This window comes from Lycorma delicatula, chromosome 10 (genome assembly GCF_047948215.1).
Source record: "Lycorma delicatula isolate Av1 chromosome 10, ASM4794821v1, whole genome shotgun sequence".
Lineage (NCBI taxonomy): Eukaryota > Metazoa > Arthropoda > Insecta > Hemiptera > Fulgoridae > Lycorma > Lycorma delicatula.
In genome coordinates, this window is record NC_134464.1 from 17,497,645 (window position 1) to 17,521,928 (window position 24,284).

General features: G+C 28.5%; 1 protein-coding gene across 5 annotated transcripts in view; it reads right to left on the reverse strand.

Annotated features, from left to right (window-relative positions):
• Positions 1-24,284, reverse strand: part of LOC142331399 (uncharacterized) — an 807,446-nt gene that overhangs the window by 502,565 nt on the left and 280,597 nt on the right. For 4 of the 5 annotated variants that reach the window (XR_012757984.1, XR_012757983.1, XR_012757985.1 and 1 more), the window contains exon 2: positions 5,737-6,058. The gene's annotated coding sequence lies outside the window, so the exon portion shown is untranslated. Of the gene's footprint in view, positions 1-5,736; positions 6,059-10,482; positions 10,807-24,284 lie in introns of those variants that run through there. The other variant, XM_075377289.1, reaches the window with a different exon arrangement.

The window sequence follows — 24,284 nt, forward strand, 5'->3', positions numbered from 1 at the left end:
GCCTGTGGGGTAGCTTCACCTCTCGACTTGAGATCTGCTCCATGAAAAATAGACATAAACTTCCACATATGATTTTTTTTTTCAATGAACACAAATGGTATTCCTTCCCATAGCTATTCAAAGTAAGAAATTTTGGTGTATAATAAAATTATCTGTTCATTGAAAAATAAGTACACATTCCTGTGATAATTTGTATATGTATGTTTAAAATGCATTGATAATTTTTCTGAAATTCAATAATACAAAATATATTTAAGGCAGAATCAAAAATACCACCCGTGAAAGAGAAACGGTAGTTATTTTTCGAACGCTAAAGATAGAAGTGAGAGTTCCTATTCCAAATTCCCCAAAACATTCCCACTACCTAAAATTTACTTGTAAATACGCGTAATTATCTCTCTGTTTAAATCCGAAATTACAATAATTTCAATAAGATAACGTAATTTTTGAGCGTAATTAGAGGTATTTTAATCGAATAAATTAAATCATAGATAAAATATTCTAAATTCTTAATTGGAACTACACTCGAATTTCGGCCAATCGAGAACACATCTAATTGAACACATTTCTTAGACTAATTGAACACGTCTTTTTACAAACATAAATTAAAAACTCTGATGGGGATACCAAATGACTGATCCTTGTACGCCTACCAAATAATATATAGATTTTTAAAAATACATAAAATTTTATTTCACTAATAACTTCTGATTTTTTCCATATTTCTTTTTTGTTATTGAATAATTATTTATTGTAATTTTTTTTTACAATTACGGGTTAATAATTATTATAAATCAATAAATTTAAATAAAAGTTAAAAGAAAATAAATTTAAAAAAAAAGAAATTGAAGTCTGATTCGAACTGATGTGCCTTCCCTTATAAGATTCAAATATCTCATTAATTAAAATGTTATTTGTCTATAACTCTGGAACCAATGAAAATAAGTACCACTAATGTTACATCGTTGAAATCTCTCATTGAGGTCTTATTACTGCAGTTAAGAAAAAGTCCAAAATCCAGTTTTATTTTGGCGTTTTTTGGATACTTTTTGTCCAGTCGATTGCAATCAAAAGGGAAGGTGCACAACAAGATATTACGACAGTCCTAAATCCAAAATTTCAACATGCTACGGCTAATCGTTTTTAAGTTATGCGAGATACATATGTACATACGTACTTACGTATAGACTTCACGCCGAAACTAGTTAAAATGAATTCATGGATGGTCAAATTGGATATTTCCGTTGAAATCTGAAAACCGAAATTTTTCGCGATTACTATACTTCCTTGTACACAAGGAAGTAAAAAGGGAATTTTAAAAATGCCTGTATAATAGAAGCTAAATTAAAAATATGATGAAAATGTAAATTTAAAAAAAAATCGTATTATATCCGAAGTGAATGATGATTTAAAAATTTGAAACTAAACAGGAAAAAATATCGAAATTTATAAGTTTTATAACGATCATCTGATTCCGATGAACATAATATTCTAATGTGCAAACCGTATGTTGACTCAGTGAAAAAAAAAAACAATGGGAAACGACTTCGTTCCTCACTTTCCTTATGACTATGTTACTTTCGCGAGTAACTTATAATTCCGGTTTTTTTTTAATGGTATGATATTCACTCATGTACTGAGCTTAATATAGAATGTAGTTATGTAGAAGATATTGACCCCTAACGTTTACTAATAAATTGCCCCATATATACAAGCCTTTGTATAAAATTTCATCAAAATCAGTTTATCCAGTCAAAAATTAAACAATTAAATCAAACACGCCATATACACACATATATATATATATATATATACACGTACGTACATACGAAAATCACCCAAACTGTTATTTTTGGGAGGGACTCTGGGATGTCGAGAAATGCAAAACACCCATACCTCATTTTTTGACTGATTGCCGTGCTTTCCTTCTTGCAGTGCTTGCTTCTTGCAGAGCTTTGCTTTGCTTGTCAAGTACAATATGTTTTTATTTAGCGTGTACATTTTTAGAAGTTAAATTATAAAGAAATTTATTCGTTTTACAGGTACATAAAATTTTAATAACTTTTACGAAGGGTTACCTGTAAAATTTTTTAAACCATGTTACAACTAAATGTTTAATTTGGATAAAAGTGTAAATTTTTATTTATAACTAATTCTTCTTGCAACAGGAACATTCATGTTACACGAGTATTAATTTATGTTTGAAATATAAAATTATACCTTACAATATTTTATTGATAAACTTTCATCTTGAAATTTTCATAAATATTTCTGACTACTATTAAAGATAGTAGATTATGTATTATATAATAATTTAACACCTTTTCTTGCAAATATTAAGCTAAATTAAGTTTCTACAAAAATTATTTTTCTCCTTACATCTACTATTAAATCTTAATGTAGGCTAGTATAAGTTTTAACTAAAAAAGAAAAATCTTAACGACAAACAAGATTTACAATTGGTCTTAGAAGGAGCGGGGAGGGGAAAGATTGAAAAGTATGTTATGCGGTTTCTCTCAGTACAACATCGCCGTCATCAACCGTTTGCGTGTCTTAATTGCAAACCAGCGCCGACTGTGGCTTCCTTAATGAAGAACTGACGTCATAAGGGTGAAAAAGGATTGTAGAACGGAGGGTTTTGTTGTTATTTAGTTCATACACTTCAAATAATGTGTACTATTGTAATAATAAATAATCTTACGTTATGTCATTTTAATGTTTTTACATACGTTGAATATTTTCTTGTATTTACTGCATAAAAATGTACAAGAATATAATATTATTTATGTACAAAGTATTTTTATTAAGTATAATTTAGATATTATAAAGCGTTTTAAATTATAATAGAAACAAATAATCCTAAAATTTTCTTTAATTTTGATGTAGACTATAGTGAGTGATTTTCTTAACTGAATATTTTTACTTTTTACTTCCTTGTAGAAAGTAAAGGAAGTATGGGGCTGCAAAAAATTTCGGTTTTCAGATTTCAGCGAGAATATCCATTTTGACCATCTTTGAATCCATTTTGACTAGTTTCGACGTGACATCTGTACTTACGTACGTTTATTTCTCGCATAACACAAAAAGATTAGCCGTAGGATGTTGAAATTTTGGATTTAGGGCTGTTGTAAACTTCTAGTTGTGCACCTCCCTTTTTGATTGCAATCGACTGGACCAAAGGTCTTCAAAAAAGCCCAAAATCCAAAAAAAAATGGATTTGAACTTATTCTTAACTGCAGTAATAAACCCTCATTGAAAGTTTTTTAACGATTTATCATAAGTGGTATTTACTTTCATTGGTTCCAGAGTTATAGTCAAATGAAATTTTAATTAATAAAATATTTGGATCTTGTAAGGCGAAGGCACATTGGTTCGAATCAGATTTCATTTCCCTGTTTTTTAATTTAAATATATTGATTTATTAATAATTATTAAACTCTAATTGTAAAAAACGTTATACGATACATAATAATTCAATAATAACAATAAAAAAAATATATGAAAATTTCAGAAGTTATTAATGGAATAAAATTTTATGTACTTTTCATTTTTAAAAAATGTGTATGTGTAATTTAATAGGCGTACTACGACGTCATGTGGTGAGCACATCAGATTTATTTTTTGATTATATTTAAAAAAGAATTTGTACTAAAATTATTAATCTATTTGATTAATTTAACTATATTCTAAAAAAATCTATTCTGAACACAGCATCAAGACAATGACTACAATTTCAGTTTGTATATTCTTTGAGCCGGAGTTTATCATCACAGACGTAACATACGTAAAATACAGCAATTCCAGTAGCTACTGGAATTGCTGTATTTTCGTAAGAAACATTTTCTGGAGTTCTTCAATATTTGATAGGTCACTGGATATCATCTTACTATTCAAATATCCGGACAGTAAAATTCGCATGTTATGAGATCGGATTATCTAGGATATTCTCATTAATCCTTCGGACAAGTCGCTCTGACCTCACGGTAACAATCTTAAAAAACACAACTGCCAAAAGAAACTAAAAAAAAAAAAAAAAAAAAAATTAAGGATGTCCGGGCAGTGCAGATCATTACACGACAATCCAATGTAGAAGGGCGCGGCCCCTAAATTTCGGAACTTTGCCATTAGTCCCGTGAAGGCTTTATGCCATTACGACTAAGTCCTTCGAATACTACGAGTCACAAGGTAAACGTTTTGAACAACATCATTCGGCTCAACTCCACTTTGGCGTAAGCGATCACAAGCAGAAACATTTCGCTGAGCTTTATATAACTCTACAGTTGATAGGGCCTAAAATAGGTACTCCATGGTTTGAAATCTCCTTTCGGTATTCATTATCCTTGATTGGAAGTAGTCGGGTAAAGTTACCAGTACTGACCTGTATTCTCTGAACGCATTCCTACCATATGGAAATAGTTTGACGCATGCGAGTTCTGCCATTTGTTCTCTCATAACGCTGATGGGAGGAGCTGTTTTGCTCTTCAGTTGATAAATAGGTATCGGACGGTCGTCAGTAACATCAAGTAAAATAGAGTTCATATTTGGTTTATTGGTGTCAATTGTCTTTATGTTACTGGAAATGGTTTCACCGTCCATACACATTATCAAGTAAATCGCCATGTTCATTGTCATAATCCTCATCATTTGCAACAACTTGCGTTTGCGTTTCAAACATTTCTTTTTAATATAGAATAATTAATGATCGTGCGAGTGAAAACTTTGTATGTAGTATTTCTATATATATTACTATATATTTTTTCTATGTTTTTAAATTTATTTAAACATTATATACATATAGCCTATGGAAATACCATATAACCTATAATCTATTATCATAGAACCCATGACACTCCCGGTAATGTAAGGATTTCAGTGCGGAGTCATAATCTAAATCGGTTCAGCCGTTAAGTTGCTAGGGTGGAAAAAACATACATACACCCTGCTCAAATACATTACACTTTTTTTTGGGCAGTCATGTAATAAAAATTTGAACCGGTTGTTCTAAACAACTTTTTTTAGCCTTAAAAATAACATTGCACCAATTAGACCGAATTACTTAATAAATAAACGTTTAAGCCCCAAAAAACAAGGTTCCTGAACGGGGCCCAAACTTTAGCCGTAACTAAAGTTTAAAATTTTACTTTTCCGGCGAATATAATTAGAATAGTTATACTATAAAAGAGGATATTTAAATTCGTATAAATATAAATAACTTTTACAAGGATTTTTGAACTTCAGAATCTTCGACTTCGAAAGTCAGCTGTTAAATATGTGATTTGCTGCGACGAGTTTACCATTAGACCGGTAAGTTACTTACTCAGTGGTAAGATAGTGGTAGCATCTCGGCCTTTCAGCCGGATATCCCGGGTTCGAATCCCGGCCGAGCATGGCATTTTTCACAGATGCTAAAAATCAATTATCTCATCCTCTGAAGCAATACCTAACGGTGGTCTCGGAGGTTAAACAAAAAGTTAATACTTACCCGGTGGTTAAGTACTTAACTTTTGTATACATTTTTTAATATTTATTAATAATTGATTTTTCGTAATTTATTGAAGATAAATTAAAGAAACGTTTAAAAATCGTGAGAAATATTAACGTATGGTGTATGAACATATGATGATGTCGATGATTAAAATTCTATATATAGAGTTTTGAAACGAATAAAAAAAATAAATAAATAAAAAACGAAAACTAGGTAAAAGCAGTCATGCCAGATAATAAGTTGATTCTTACCTTGTTACAGTGTGTGTTGTACGTGTGATGTGCGTGCGTAGCTCTCTATATGCACATCTGACCAGCCGTGCCACAGGTAGGAAAGGTAAGCTTCAAACAGTCTCTCGCTACTCGCCACTCGCTGGTTGAAATCTCTTCAAAGTTAACCTTAAAACTGGTTCTACAGACGTATTGACGACAACGTATTTCATTGTATCACACATCGAAAGAACCAAGAAAATGATCCGAAGGATTTATTATTACCATCATAATTTTTATTCCTTTGGCAAACTAGGTAATTGTAGAAAAAATAACTAACCAGCCGGCAATAATTTAACGATATCTGTAAAACAAATGAAATAAAAAAAAAAAATTAGTTTCATGAAATAAAAAGTATATATTACATCAAATTAAACATATATTATTTGAAATTAAAAAAAAAAAAACAAGTTAACTTATCGGACGTTCTTCGTTTTATGCTCTTTCTGTAGTTCTACAAACCATCACAAATAATAACAAAATGTATCTTGCAAATCGTTTATAAAAATAAATGCCAAACTTTTATTTCATTATTCATAGAAAAACTAATATTTATTGCTAAATTTTTATTAAAGAATCTTGAATGATTAATTTTTTTTGTTTTATAAATGTAACTTTTTTTCTCTATATAGACTCGATGAAAACCGATTTTATCAGATTATAAGTAGAAATTTTACGTATTCGATCATAATTGTTAGGAAAAAAAAATTAACATATTAATTTATTAATTACGTAAAAGTCTGCTTCCAGATGATTTATTTCGAAAATTTTGCGCATGCGTCCACCTTTTTTTCTCATACATGGCACCCGATTTCAGGTACTCTGAATATTTAATTTTTATGTGGTTGTATTTATTAATTTAAATTTAATATATATCTTTGTCAAAATTTGAGGTATTATTTATAAATGTAACACAAGTGTGTTAAGTTTATGAATTTTATGTTTAAGTATAAACATAAAATTCTTAACAAGATCAATTTTGTGTTATATATTTAAACATAAAATTCATATTCCACAAATACTATTTTTAAATGTGTCTTATTTTTATTACATATTATCAAACATGATTCTGAATTTACATCTAATACATTTTTTTTTTTATGTTTGTAATGAGTATACGTCCGGTTTGCCCAATATAACCACTGCAGTCTAATCATTACCATTTTAATTAAAACACTACAATTTAATTTACGAATTCAGAATTTGCTGTAGTATTTACTTTGTGATCTATAGCACGATGTTTTTATCTATAATTTTTTTCAATAATATTTAAAACAAAATTATAACGTTAATTTTCTAAAATTTTACTAATTTATAATGATTTTTTTTATTAGTTAAAGCGATTATGGATTGCATTTTATCCTGCTACTTTTGCTAGAATCTTGTTTTGTCATACTTCAGTATGTATCAGTAATTTCATAATAGATGGATATTATTTTTAAAATTTTCAAGATAAATATTATAGGGAATGGTAGATTGTAAGATAAACAAAGAATGTTGTGTGTGTGTGTGTGTATATATATATACATTAAAAATAAAATAAAAACAGTTGTTTAGAAAATTGAAAAAAACAAGTGGAAAAAATTAATGTTCAAGAACAGCAGCCAACTTATTTTCAGATTCAGTAAGAAAGATTGTCAAATATTTTCTAATATATATATATATATATATTTCTTTGTCACATGACGTTAAAACGTTCCAGCTTAACGGGAAAAGAAACTACATATGGGTTTTAATTTTTCTTTACATTTGTAAAAAATTAATGTTATGGGTACGAAAAATATTCGCATTAATTCGTTAATAAAACAATGATAATAGAAGAAAAGAGAAAAGTGATTTATCAGATGCAAGAATATCTAAAGAAATCTTGGCATTGAAAAACAAAGATATACGAAAATATAACTGTATTCACAAAGAGCAGCATTTAACCAATATTACAAAACTTATTCCAGTTTAAATTTTAAAACTAAAACGTAACTAATTAAAAATCATTAAAAGAGAAGAGAAGATTACAATTTGGAATGATAAACAAAAGATCTCGGAAATGGACGATAAAATGTTTGGTATGTTGCATATAACAGTGTATGGGATCAAGGCATGTATATTAAGAAGGAAGATGAAACAAGACTGAAAGAGAAAACTGTAAAAAATATAAGTATAAACTGTATGGGAATACTGATGACAGACGGTGAGACATAAGTTAATTAAAACCATTAGTTAAATAAAAAATAAATAATTTTTTCGCTTGATAAATTTACCACAGAAGCTTGCGTAGAAACTTGTACATGGAAATTAGAAAATAGAATTTTTTACGTTCGAAAAAGCCCATGCTTGATCGGAATCCAAAACTGAGAGCACCGGATGTAAAGGTCGATGCACTACCACTTCGCCATGGATATCGGCTTAATAAATAGGACATTATTTAAGATAAGAATTCAACCCGATGATAAATTCTTTGGAAATAATGATTTAAAATAAAAACATCAAAGTACAATAGAAATTATACATCTCTAAATTTTGGTGACGTAGAGAGAAATATCTTGTAAAGGAAGGTCTTCTTTCTTTTTCTCTTTAGCCTCCAGAACCAGAGTATTACTTCAGAGGATGATATATATCAATGTAAATGAAGTGAAGTCTTGTACAGTCTCAGATCGACCGTTCCTGAAATATATGGTTAATTGAAATCCAACCACCAAATAATCCCGGTATCCACCGATCTAATATTCAAATCCGTATAAAAGTAACTGCCTTTACTAGGATTTAAACCTTAGAACTCTCGGCGCTCGAAATCAGTTGATTTGCGATGACGAATTTACAACTAGACTAACCCGGTAAAGTAAAGGAAGACTTATCTGATGGTAAACATACCTGCGAAGGGTTATGTAGCTTTCCCTGTCTTGTTATTTGATAGATATTTATTTCAAATAAGCTATATGGTTTTCAAAAATTAATTAATGAATATATTATGTAATATTTAGAGAATAATCCCCAAAAAAATGTAAATATTCAATAAAAAAGATTTGATTTGATTTAATATTCTTGAATAAATGATGTGGTTTTTACTTTAAAAATTACGCAATATTAAAAGTATAATTGAGAAAAAAAGTAAAAATTCTCAGTAAAAGGTTTCGGGTTTCAGCGGGCCCCTTGTACTAAATGAAGTTTTTATCATCAAATATGTAATGGGTTTCTCGTAATTTATTTACCTTAGTACTGAGTGATATTTTTTTTTTTAAGTTTTTAGTTATTGTTTCGACCCTCACCCGAGCTTATCTCTGTTTATCAACATATACGGCGGAAGTGCAAATAAGCAAATATTTCGGTCTTTCACAGACGTATTTATTATGTGTCGACATTCACCAGAGAATATCGACATTTGCCAGATATCGGTCTTTCATGGTAATTCCTAACTTTTTTGAGTTTTTTGAACTAAGTGAACTTGAAAGGTTGACATTACAAAAACTTTTATCCGCAGAATTTTGGCCGATCGCTTTACTTTTCCTTTATAGCTGTGCTACTGCATCAGTAATAAAGTTTTAACGGCGAAAGTAAATATATAACTGTGATGATTAATTACTTATATAATTATTTTTTGTATATTAATTTTATATATATATATATATATATATATATATACATTTTTTTCTCGTTTTTTAATTTCGTGTTTTTCTTTGGTTTAAAAAAATTAAATGTTCTCTCTGATTTGTTCAAATCAGTTATTTAACTAGAAATATTACTGATTTAAGTAAGAAATATTACAGGTAGTTATCGAAAAATGTAAAAGGTTTTGTATATAAAGATTATACTGTGTTTGATTCGTAAATGTACTCGTATTAAAATTTTATGTATTTTTTTTATAAAAATAATTTGTAAAAAAACAATTTAACTTTTTTATATTTATAAAAACATAAGAATGATTATTATTATTATTAAATAGATATTTTAAACCGCTTTAAATGCATGAATCGTTAAACTCAACGAGATAGAACAACAAAATCAATAACGCTAATAAAGTTATCCATCTTCTTTTTTTTTCTTAAATATTTTTTTTAAATAAAAAAATATTTATAAATTAGTGCCGTATTAATTTTATTACATTTATTTTACATAATACTTTAAAATTATTTTTTTTGAAATTAAGAAATTCTTATTACAAAAAAAAAATAAATAGAATATATTTATATATTTTTTAAATTTTTAAATAAATTCATTCAAATATTTCAAAAAATTATACTGTTGGATAGGCTTCATATGGATATAATATATTACACAGTATATGCTTATTAACTGGAAAAAAATACAGTTAATTGATTTTGAATGAAGGTTCTTTTTTTTAGTATATAAATATAATATTATGAATGAAAAATGTTACCAAATATATGCAATATTTTAATGAATGAATTCATGAATTAACTAGATTAATTCACTATATAATGAGAGATTTTTAAAACGGTAGATAAATAAGGTTTTTTTCGTTTTATTTAATAATTAATCAAATGAGGTTATCAACACAAGAGACCAGATTATAAAAATGTTCGCAACTTAATCACTGTCAAAAATAATTAAAAACATTTTAGAAAATACGATACTATAAATTTAACACCCTTTATATTTTATATGTATATATTTTTTCCTAAACTAGATTGACTACATTTATTTCTTACTCTTTTTATTTTTGTTTTTAATTCTGTATTTAATAAAAATTAATTAATATATAAATTTTCTTACCAGATGTGGTTTTTTTTTTCTTTATCCTAATATGAACTGAATTCAGATGCCAGTTGTTGTTGTTGTTTTGGTTGTTGATGTTGTAGTCGAAGGTGTGTAACCATATTTTAGATCATTGTTGATATGTTTCTTGTAGAATGTTGTTGTATGAATAACAGAACACAACTCCATCTTTTTTTATCACTTTTTAAAAAAAAATGTTATTAGTTTTTCCAGTCACATTTACATATCTTTGTTTTTCTTTTAACTTGATTGATAATTTTCTTTAAATAGGTTGGATTAATAGATTATTATTATTTTTTTAAAATATAAAACATTAAACTTTTCTTCAAGTAACTAAAAAAAAAAAAAACAAAAAAACAACAAATTGTATGCTATTATTTATGTCTTAATTAGATTTATACCATTATAAATATTACCTGTAATTTTATATATTTTTTTCTTAATTAAAACCAAACAGGGATAAAATATTTATAAAAAAATATATATACACATGCCGCCAACGCGTACATAAATTATATAAATATTTCCGGGTAAAGTAATAATCATTTATTTTAATCTTAGGATTCAGGCACAACCTCTTTTTATTAAGCTTAGAGGTCTTTATAATGCTAAAATACATTAAACGTTTTTCTATAAACATAGTATTAATTAAAACAAAAAAATGCTACACAAAATCTTGCTTAATATAAATAAAAAAGTATGTTTTATATGAATTCATATTCATGAAATTAATTTTTTTTAATAAAGTTTTGAAAAACCTTATTTTTAAATTAAAAAAAAAAATGACATTACACTAAAAAATTCTTCTCTTTGGCCTGCTATTAGGTAACAAATTATATACACATATACGAGGTCTGATAAGAAAATAACCGAAACTTTTTATTATGCGCCAAAGGAGATATTAAAAGAGGTGCGGTTGGTAGAACTGTGTTGCCCATCACTTTCTGTGTAATAACATGTTCTTGGATTATTGATATGTCGTTTATTTTTCGTTTTATTGTTATTTGGATGCAACGTGTTTAATTGTTTAGTAGAATTTTTTGTAATGTACGTTTTCGTCAACAACGATACAACGTAAAATTTTGCCTTAAACTGGGGAAAACTTTCACAAAAACTTTTAAAGTTTTGAAACAAGCTTAGATGCACTGGATCATACGCAATGCTTCGAATTGTTTTTACGATTTAAAAGTAGTTGTCAGTCAATTGTAGATGATCCTGGGCCAAGAAGGCCTTCGACTTCAACTTATGACACATACGTTCAGAAAATCCACGATCTGGTGCGTTCAAATCGCCGATTAACTGTCAGAGAACTTGCAGAAAGAATTAGAATCTCTATTGGATCATACCGTGACATTTTGACTAAAAAATTGAACGTGCATCGAGTTGCAGCAAAGTTTGTTCCTCGTTTGATGACCGAATACCAGGAAGAACATCGAGTGGACGATTGTCGGCAACTTCTTGAACAACCCGTTGACGGTGAAACATTCATGCAAAGGATTTTAAGGAAGATAAAAGCTGGATTTACGCTACGACATTGAGATAAATGTTCAATCAAACAATCATACATTACAAAAATCGCTACTAACACTTAAACTTGTTGTACTAAAATAACAATAACGCAGAAACAAAACAAGATCTCAACTATCCGAGAACATGTGGTTACAGAAGAGGTTATGCGGAACACAATACCGCCAACCGCACGTCACACTAAATATCTCCGTTGGATGTAATTAAAAAGGTTCTGTTATTTTCTGAACAGACTTCGTGTTCGCGCGCGCGCGCGCGCGCGTGTGTGTGTGTGTGTAGACTAAGAGGTTGTTTTTTCGGGATAAACAATAAAAAAATACTCGATCAATTGCAACCAAATTTTTACCCATGTTTCTCGGCATAACTGATAAGAATTTTAGGTATATTTATCTCTGAAAAAAAAAATTCATGTAGTAGTAGAGATTTCCCAGTTGAAGAACCAACGTTAGTCAACTGAATTAATGAACTGAACTGGGTTTGAAGTGAATGATTCAAATCAGTCAAACAAATAATATTACAATAATAGTAGAATTAAATTTAAGTTAAGTAAAATAATCTATTTCTATACAAAGAGAAAGAGGGTTTTGTTTATTCGGGATAAACGGAAAAACTACTCGATCGATCGTAAACAAAGTTTTACCTATGTTTCTTGGCATAACTGAGAATTTTTCTGGATATATTTCATGTCGAAAAATCTCTAAAATATATATATATATATATATATGTAGTACTGGAGATTTGTCAGTTGAATCATTAACTTTAATGAATTGAATTAATGAACTGTGATCTGTAAATTCAATAAGGAAAAAAAAGATTAATCCTTTTACTTCTTTATTATATTTCTGCCTCCATGGCAAACAAATAAGTTATGAATTTTTCTTCGTCAAAGGTGTGTGTACTTTAGTTACCTTAACTACTATTATTCTTAACTTTCTAAGCATTTAGCACCGTTGATATTAATACAATTTGTATAAATTAATGTTTTCACTTACCAACAATTTTCAATGTATGTGTCCTAGCGCTTTCGGAGTCAGTTCTTCATCATCAGAGATTTTATTGAAGTTATTAATTCCATATTCAAGTGTATAAATTCTTTATATATAATTATAATAAATTTAATTTGTCATAATAGTCATCGTCAAATAATAAAATAATTTATCCATCAATACAAGAACATAACAATTTTAACTTAAATTTAATTATAATTATACATAGAGAATTTATGCACATGAATATTGAATTAGCCACTTCAATAAAATCCCTGATGAGAAGCGGCTACGAAACCGGCTAGGACACATATATTGATGATTGTTGGAAAGTGGACACGTTAATTTATACAAATACTATCATTCTGTCTTTGTAATTTAGATTCTTTTTAGGTTTCTGTAAAGAGTGAATATGTAAATTTTTATTTATCAGTATTATTCTTATAATATTGTGAGGTGTCGGGGTCCAGGGAGCGAAGCCCTCTGGTTAGACGGGATTGGCGACGGAAGCAAGTTCTGTGGATGTCCATTGCGCCGCCTCCCTGCAACACGGGAATAGAGAGTGAACCAGGGCGAACCCCCTGCAACCCGGGGTTCGCCCTGGGCCGACCTGGGTGCTGAGGGTCCAAGTTCTGGCTGGACGGACCGGCTAGTATATACTTATATATATATATATTTTTTTTTTTAATTTTGTGATCACCTCTTTAATTCTTTTCCGCCATCTTTAACAATTTCAGGATTTATTTTTATCGTCCTCTTATTTTTTCCTGCGGTTTTATTTTGTAGTTAATATATAGATTAATTTACTATTTACTGTGTTAATTTCAAAGACCTAAAATCTAGAAAAAGATTCGAATGCAGTCCATCTGCTCAAGGATCATAAATACTTATCATAACAATTAAATGAGACCAGCAGAAAAGGAAAAATGTCCAGTCATGCGATACATAAGGAAGTAATATACCCCTCCTTCACAGCACGCGATTCCGTATAAGTTAAACTAATCCCGATGTATTAAACCATGTGAACACTAATAACTTAACCTAACATCGTTAGAGAGAAACGTTGTAATTGGGCAAAATTTTGGTATCAGTTTTTTTACATAAAAAAATACTATTACACAATTCTGTACATACGGATTTGTGAGAATGCGGTTCACTTAAGTTCCACCTAATTTTTTAATAGTTTTTAAGAGATGGTAATATGAGATCTATTACTCGTCTCTATATACGATTTTGAGTCTATTAAATATTTATAGAAATCAGAAAAGTGAAACTAGTTTCCCTTTAATCCATGGTGGTCTTAAATATATACTACAGAAAGTTACCAAATATTTATTTATTTCTTATGTCTTTCATTTTTATATATTTGAATTTTAAATCCGATAATTAAATTAATGGTATTTAAAATATTCTAACTTTAAAATTTTTAGTTTTTATTATCTTTCATTGTTTGTTTTTTTATTTTTCAATAGTTATTCTATATTACCTCTCATTGAGATTGGTTTAACTTGTTCGGATGGCATGTTGGGGAAAGGAGTTCATTACTCCTGTATGTATCGCAATGTCTGTATATTTGTCTTTTACTGCTGGTCTCGTTTAGTTGTTTTCGATTGTTATGATAGTATTTATGATCCTTGGATTACATTCTAACCCTTTTCTAGATTTTTGAAATTGATTGAGTCCTTGAAAGAGATGCCACCTCATACTCATAGCAGCACTCCTTTTCAGTCCGTCCTATGAAAGCCTTATCGGTGCTAGAACCTATCACGAATATGCCTGTTAGGAAGTCCTAAATTTATGTTTTCGTACAATTATGAATGTTATTGTTGACAATAATATGAAAGTGCTACATTTTTTGAAAAAATCATGTGAGGAGATATTGAACGGTTATTATGTTTAAATAGAGGTAGAATTTAATGAAATGTTAATTTCTTTTTTAGCTTATCAATTCAAAAATAATACTATTGAAAAGTTTTTAATAAATAATTCATTATTGCACTTTCATTCTAATAGATGTCTTTTTAAAATTTTTCATACTTTTTACTATTGTAAATTAACAACTTTTAATACCGAGTTATGTTTAATTAATATTTTCCTTTAAATTTATTGGTTTTAAAATGGAAAAAATGTTTTCTTTATTACATAGAAAGTAATTTTTTTTTTAATGTTATCTTTAGACTGAAGGCTTCGCACAAAGAATTTAATTTTTATATTAATTATGGTAGGATAGTATTTTAGTACGTTGTCTACTTATATTTTGAAAAGATAATGATTATAGTCAGTCATAAGACCATTTTCGATTTTACTTACGCTTAAATAATTTTCAGTTTATAATAGGCGAGTTAGTTAAAATTTTAAGTTGTATTCAAAATTTGGAAACATTCATTGCCAACAATTTTTTTTTTTTTAAATGGAAACTAGTTAAAAGCTCAATAACAGAATGTAATTCTAATTCTAAAGAATAATTTAATAATTATCACTAATTAATTTAAGCTAATTAGTTAACTAATTAAAACAAATAAATAATTAATTAAAATATAAATAAATTTTAAAAAAAACTGTCTTACCTCATTCTATCAGTTATTTGGTTTTGAGTTACATTGTTGAAGCTATATATTTTAGTCCTTTAATTGCTTAATTTAATCTAAATATAACCTTAAAATAATGTGTAACATAATCTAAAAGTATTTAGGTTTTTTTTTGTTGAAATAATGATTGCAACATAAAATGTTTACTAATTTTACTTGTGTGAAGATAATGAGATTGTGACTTGCTGATTAATACAGATTTTTTTCAAAGCCCAAAGTAATCGAACTCACGTACTTTTTTTTCAAAATAACTCATGAATTTTGTGAATTCAAAACGTTCATGGATGTATTTAAGGTACATTGTAATATAAATTGATTTCTGCACTCCAAAATTGCCCACTATTTTGGTTAAGGTTGAAGCCCATTTTTTTTATTTGACATCAAAATTGTTGTTCAAACTAGCAAGCTGTGTAGGTGAAGCATCGTGGTATGCTAATAACAGTTAAATCCAGGAATACTTGGATCTACGGTACGTCAAGGAAGTATCAATTTGAAATACGAATTTCGGCTAAATAAACACGTTAACCTCTTGACAGTAAACTTTCTGGGCAATGATGAGGATGTTAGAAGACGTAAGCGGCTATACGGCTTGGACCTTAGTAACTCCATATTGTAATTACACCCAATAAGTGTTGTGAAATTTTCATTCCTTCATTCCCTTTCTCTATGTTCTGTTTTCATATTGATTTTTAATTTCTTCTTTTTTGGTTTATTTTTTCACTTTCATATTCCTTCCACCGACTAGGACGCCAGGATCGACACTTCGGCAAATCGGCAGTCGGAACTTCGGGAGCGACAATGCTCTCTCTCCCTCGCAGCCTCGCGTGCAGCTTCCCATGTGCGCATACGCACAACATTCAAATACCAGTCTGCTGGAACTGTGAAACGCACAGTTCCATACAAAAGTTTTGTCTCTTTTTCATAAACTGGGGAATGGTTACTGACATTTAGCTTCAGAATTATATGTTGTACAAGTGTAAAGAAAGAATTAAAAAAAAAGAACTCATTATATTAGTTATCGATAACATCGAGTAGGCATACGGATTGCTGTAGTTCCACATTGCCTACACGCGAGCCGCCACTAATTATGATTCGTGTTATTGTTATTGTTTCTACTATATTACTCATAGAACAGTTCTTCAAAAGTACATTGTTGTATGTGTACTACGTTCTACCATAACAAGTACTATATGGTACAAGTATATATTTTTTTAGGAATTTCAACGGGGATTCCTTTTTAACGTGTATATATTTAAGCTTAAGGTTCCTCCAAAAATGTAACCGATTGTAAATAGAAATTTGAAACAAAAAAAATTGTTCTTCTTCAATGGCCTTTAAAATTTGTTAATTTCCACATTTTTGGAAACCCCCTGGGGGTTTGAAGTGTGGTGATCTTACATCTAAAAACAGATTGTTTTGGGGTAGGATCATTTGCTAAATTTTATTTTTCTTTACTTAACTGTTGAAAAGTTATTTAAGAGTTCCTATACTTTGTTAACACTATTTATGTATCTATAATTTGTGTTTATCTGTGTGTGTGAGTATAATACAGTTTACATGAGTACTTAAACTAAGGACTAAAATAATAGCTTCAACGTTAATTTTTCTATTGGTTCACCTCAATTTTCATCTCTTCCGATTAAAAATTTCATCAAATAAATTAAAAAAGCAGATTTCTTCTTTATTTCTTGATGCTTAAAATCATTAACAAAAAATAATAAAGTAACCGTATATAGTCCGTGACGTCATATTACAATGTAAAATGTGATAAGTATATTTTTTTATATAACTACCCCTAAATAATTTATTTATGCTTAGTAAAAAAATAATCATTTTGTTCAGTTCTTAGAGTCTTAGAGGTATATAAAATAATTGTATTTCATACATTTATATAATACAAAACAAAAAGTAAACGTTTAATAACAGTTTACAAAAAACTCAAAATTTATAACTAACGTTCTTCTTGTATTTATAAACACTAGTATAAGAGTTATTACAAATGATTTATCAGATTACAAAATTGAATATCTCGCTTTTAATTAAAATCAGATACTTGAAAGTAACATCAGTAGAAAGGAAAACTTAAAAATTCTCAATGATTGGTACAGTTAGCTGTCGAGTAATTATTAGTTTCGACACTAGGGCGATAGAAGAGAAAATGTTTGCCAAGGAAGGACAGAAAGGCTTTTTGTGTGCTGGATTTTCACGTCTGTTATCTCTGTGCAACATAATTTTAGAAGGAATTTTGGTAAAGATGCATCCAGAAAGTCCAGTATCCGTAAGTGGTATACTGAATTTAAAGCAAGGAGATGCATCTGTAAGCGAAAATAAAACGGCCATACACCGGTAAGCGAGGCAGTTGTGAAGAGTATAAGAGAGAATTTCGTACGAAATCCATAGTTAGAACAGGATATCCAAGATATAATTTTTCAACAGGATGGGCAGCACCCTATTTCCACTTAGCTCTCAGACGTGAACTGAATAAGCATTTACCAAAAAGATGGATTGGGCGTGCTGGCCGTGACGATAATGAACGTTTGCGTTGGTCTTTACGTTCCCCCGATCTTACAGCTTGTGACATTTTTCTCTAGGATTTTGTCAAACAACGCGTGTATCGGCAATCATTACCACCTACCATCTAGGTTCTTCGAGTTCCCATCATAGAGGTCATTACCTTAATGGCCCAATGTTACAACGTGTATATCAGGTATTTAGCTATAGACTCCATGTTTATCGTGTACCTCAGGGAGGTCGCATTGAGAACATATGTTGAGATGTTATAAATCAAATATAATATAAAACTTTTTGAGTTTTCCTTTTCATTAACGCTAATTTCATGTATCCGTGGTATTAAACGTGAGTTATTCAAGTTTGGAATCGGAAAGATAATTTTTATAAAAATCTTGTGTATTTAACTTAGGTGTAGATAGACAAATGCTGACAGAAATAGGTTTGCTTAAAATACTAACATAATGTATTCTCTATTTTAACTGGTCATTTTGTTCGACTATCGTGTTCTCTTTTATAAAGCAGAGGAATTTGTTTAATAAATGATCAATAACAAAAAAATTCAATGATAGAAACATCTCAACTTAAAATTTTTTATACTAAATACAACTGGTAAAAAACGATAGATTTTTTTTATAAATTTTGGTGAAAAACCTCTGTCAGATCAAAATATTCACGGTATTGATTTTAATCGAGTAGAACATGATATGGTGGCCAGTTAAATTGAAAGTTTGAAATTTTTAGGGCATATAAGTGTAAATCAAGCCTTTTTATTTCATTTTGAACTGTTTACAGTTAAACTATTTTTTTTGTTTTTCTTTTTTTTCTTATAGTAGTTATTTAAAAACAGATAACGTATGTAGTTATGGATTTTCTATTTTTGTAAACTATTCTTAAACATTTATTTCAGTAATTCTTCACTATGCTTCTTTTTTTTGTATGTTTTATACACATATAAAAATCATACTATTATGTTCGTACGTATTTGGGTAACATAAATCATGAAATGTTTAGTAGATAATATCAAATTTTAGTAGACAAACACACACACACACACACACACACACACAGCGGTAAAAAAAATAAAAATATTTGTTTCTATCTTATAAATTTATTTTTATCAGATATCTGTATCTATTTGTGTAGACAGTCGTTCTATATCGATTTCGCATATCTTCAGCTGGCTATATGACAAAAATGTTACTTGTATATTATGTATAATACATATAAAGATATTCAGAATCTTCAATGAAATCTCTAAAAATGTACTGAAGATATAAGCGAAAAAAAATTTTGGGGGAAGGCCGTCTACAACAATAGGAAGTAAATTTTGTTTAAGGCAATTATATTCAATGCAACTTATTATTCCTTATGAAATTTTAAGTTCAATCTACGTGAATAACTTGCCTTAAAAAATATAATTTCAAGGTAACGCATTTACGCGTTACCGGCTTTAACAGTACAGCTAAAATATCCGTGCATCGGATTGTTTGATAGGATTAACCAGAACTGCACTATTGTTCTTAAAACGGCTATTTCCTGGTTTTCAACATAATGTTATTTTTAATAAATAAAAAAAATGAATAATTATTTTCTCAAAAAATATTCATATCTTTAAAATTGTATACAAATTACTGGCCAGTTTTTTAAATCAAAATAATACTTAATTTTTTTTATTGGTAACTTAAAATTTATAAAATTATATATTAATTTCAGTTATTTATTGTTACCCCTTAGAATTTTAATTACGCTTATGTATTACAAACATATGTAGATAAAATAATGTACCATGTAAATTAAAAAATAATAAAAATATCTAACATATAGGTTGATCTAACATCTTAATATATGTTGATCTATAATAACAAAATATTCTACCTGGTGCTAAAAACAAACAAATTTTGATTTTAACAATTAGATTCTAATCTGCTCGTTAACTTAGTTGTGTTATTAAAAAACTTAGTTGTGTTATATATATTAATTAATAAATAAGAATTATTAATGTATATTCTTTTTAAAAATAACCAGATTTATTCAGAAAAGTCTATAAATTTTTAACTTAAGTAAACCATTTATTTTCAATGAAATCGTAACTGTTTCTTAAAAAGGATATATATGTATATATAGACGAATTTTTCTTGCTAAATAACGAAAAATTTTCATATAAACATAAATGCCAGAAAAAAGCTTCGTTTTCCGAGTTAAGTGTTGAAAAATATTTCTCCCAGATTTCAGGTCAAATAATGTTATATTAAATTTCTACAAATACAAATTGATTTTATTTGCGATATTATATGATTTTTTTTTTTTTTTTAAATTAAGCCTAAACTAAATCTCTAATTGTTTACAAGAAAATTATTACGAAATCCGAAAAAAAATGATTTAGGAAATGGTGCTTTTTTTATGTTCATTATAAATTTAACTTTTTTTAAATTGCCAATAAATTAAAAACAAGAAAAAAATTGGAAAAAGTTTAATTTTGAGAAAATTGATTAAATTAAATCAATAAAAACCGTACAATTTTTTTTTGTGTAATTGAAAATACAACAAAATATTTGAATATACCGGGCACTCCAAATTAATAAAAAGTCCTTTTTTAACTCACCGGATGGATCTAATGGTAAACTCGTCATCGTAAATCAGGTGATTTCTAAGTCGAGAATTTTCAGGTTCAAATTCTAATAAGGATTTTTATTTGGATTTGAATACTATGACGTGGATACCGGTGTTCTTTGGTGGTTGGATTTCAGTTAACCATACGTCTCAGGGGGTAATTGGTTCGAGTTTTTTCAGGACTACACGTTTACCGGTACAGTTAGTTACATTACATTGATAAGTCGCTAATTACTTTCATTTGGCTATAAGTAAATGTATTTAGAAAAATACTAAATACAAATACTAAATATTAATTATTATCCTAATAATAAATATAAATTAGTATACTGTATTTAATTTGCTTATAATCAAATCCTGTAAAGAATTTACCTGGAAGTTTTATTTGTTTATTAGTAATTTAGTTTACTAAATTTTCCCCTAAAAAAATGTCCTTTTCGACTTAATTTTTTTAATTTTTTTTTAAGTTTTATAACAATTTTTTCTCAAAATATATTGAAGATACAGTTTTGCACCCAATATTATTAAATTTTACATATAATATTGCAAATAAAATCATTAATTTTGCTCGGTAATTTGAGTTTTATTGTAGTATTATTTGATCTTTTCAAATCAACTCAACTTTTTCAAAATCAAGTCAACTCGAAATGAAGCGTTTCCAGACTTATGTGATTTTTCTTATTATGTTTAATGACAGGAATACGTCTATAAAATGTGGCAGAAAATTTCTGAAAAACTTGGTAATAAAATAAACCAGTTATAAATTAAATTTGAAAAAATAATAAGTAGCATTCTTTTTTACTTATTTTCCCGTTCTTATATTTTATCTATTTTAATATCTTCAAAGTATTTATATTACTCTGGAATTTATAAACAAAAATAACATATCAATAAAAATTTGCCGGTAAGTGTAACTCTGTGTGATATTCATTTCCTTATGTTATTCATTCAAATACGTATTTTATTATCATCCTAGTTGATGTTATAGTATCTTTAAAACTAAATTTCACTTTTAGATTAGTTATAATCTAAATTTAATTAGTAATCATGTATTAAACCACTAATTAATTACCTTCTACATTCGGTAAAGTTATAAAATTAAGATTTATTTGGCTGTTAAAATCTTACAAAATATTAACTGATTTTATTTATTTCTTCATTTTTATTAAAGCATACAATAGTATCAACAATAATTATTGTTGAATTCTAAATTATTAAGCAACTTATAGCTGTGTTATAGATGATGCAAACGGATGGCAGGGACGCCGTCTAGAAGGACACCTTTTTTACCCTCACGGTCCTCTCAAACCCTTCCTAGATGCACGTTTGTCTAGATGATTTAAAAGTGAGAATTTTTTTTTTCAGTAATCTACATAGTCCTCTTTCTACATAAAATAAATAAATTAAGGCGATCGCCACCCCCCTTTCGCAAATACGAATCTTTGCTACAAAAGTTGTAAGATCCAAACATCCTTTCTTATCTCAAAAAGGCGAAGAAGATCGCAGATGGACAGCGACGAACAAGAAAGAAAAGCCCAGCAGGCGCCTGACGGAAGAAAGAAGAGTCCAGCATTTTCCCCGGTGTTGCCCTTCTCAGGGCCACGGGAATTCAGAGTTTACAGTTTGTAAATTAGAAAGGTAGAATAAAGAATACAGGGCGGTTTGCTATCACGGATTCAATAATAACAACAAAAAGATGAAAAAAATCAAAAGTTATTAGTGAAAAAAAAATTTGTGTTCTTTCTATTTTAATTCAACATTGTTTACAGAGGTTAATAATTATTAATAAATAAATACATTTAAATTAAAAAATAAAAGAAGTTAAAAAAATATATGTGTATGAAATCGGATTCGAACCGATGTGTGCGTGGTTACGGATCCGACACGTTTTCATTTACACTAGATAACTACTTGAGCGACGTGAAACAAAATTAATATAAATTGCTGATACAGACACCACAAAAAATTGTGATGCAATTTGGTGTCCACTACAATACAATTGTGTAACTGTCCACTTTATTAAAGAATTGGAGGATCGTATCTCTCTTTCAAATGGAATAAGTTTAAATGAAGTACAGCAAAAAACGTGTGTATGTAATTTAATACAGTACAATATAATACAATATCATGTGATGTCCATATCAGATATTTAATATTAGTGTTTTATAAGATATCTTCTTTTTCAGAACTTTGCTACCAGAAGTAAAGTATGGTAATCAGTAAAAAAATGGGGAATGGGTTCTTTTTGCATTTCTCGACATTTTATGACCTAGAGAACCCCCCAAAAAAAAAAAATTGTGGGTAATAATCTTACGTACAAACGTGTTACCATGTTTGAAGCTTAATAATTTCTAATTGGATTAAGCGATTTTGATGAAATTTTTCACAGAGACTCGTGTATATGGAGCAATTAGTTGGAAAACGTTTGGGATCAATATCTCCAGGGATTGAATAGATAGCTTCTTGGGGTTAATTTTGTTAGTTGATTTTATACGGATTTCAATACTAGACAGTGGATACCGAAGTACTTTGATGGTTGGAATCAATTATTCTCAAATTTCGGGAATCGTCGGCCTGAGTCTGTACTAGAATACATCTTATTTTACACGTCATAAATAAAATTCTTATGCAATCGGGCTATAGGGAGTTGGTTATTGTTATTGGTTATATAGATTAAAACGTAAAGATTAGAAATGTAAAAATTTTCTCAAAATTTTGCAAACAACCCATTTATATTAATTAAGCTCAGTATATGCATACGTGCTTATCTTATCATTTTTTAAAAACATATACCCTAAAAACCCACTTAAAATGTAAAAAGCTTTTTTTAATTATTACATATTTTTAACCGATTTTTTTTTTTTTGTCTTCCTAAGCGTACTAGTAGGGACCGAAAAAAATACTTTTTAAGCAATACGGGCACGGGGGGCAATCATAGTTTAAAACATATCGATTTTTTGAATTTTTAAGAAACCTTTTTAGCTTAATATAAATATTACAATAATAATTCAGCATAGTTCACCCCTCCCACTCCTAAAAAAGAAATCTTAAGTAAATTTTTCAAGTATCATTTTTTTTCCTACTTAAAAATAAATAACCAACACTATAAAAGTATTATATCTTTCTTGTTGTTTTTTTTTTTTTTTTTTATTTCATAATAATAATAATAAAAATATTTGAAATATATATATATATATATATTCTTATATAAAAACTCTAATATAATTTTATCGAATAACGAAGGTGTTATTTTAATAACAATCGTGGTATTTCAGGTTAGTTAGCATGTTAGTCTGTTAATCAGCGCTATCTTGTGATAGTAAATATAATTATTATTATTACGCGTCCGGTAGTTATTGACATGGCATCCCTCTATACCCACTCCAGTCGGATGTATCCCTCCATCGCATTTTAACTGATAAGCAAATAATAATTATCTCTCTCTCTCTCTCTCTCTCTCTCACACTCTCTTTCTCTCTCTCTCTCTCTCTCTCATTCGGTATCATCACCCATCCTTCTTGCTCTTTCACTCTCAAATAATGTTTATGGCTGATATTTGAGAAGTGGTACAACGTCC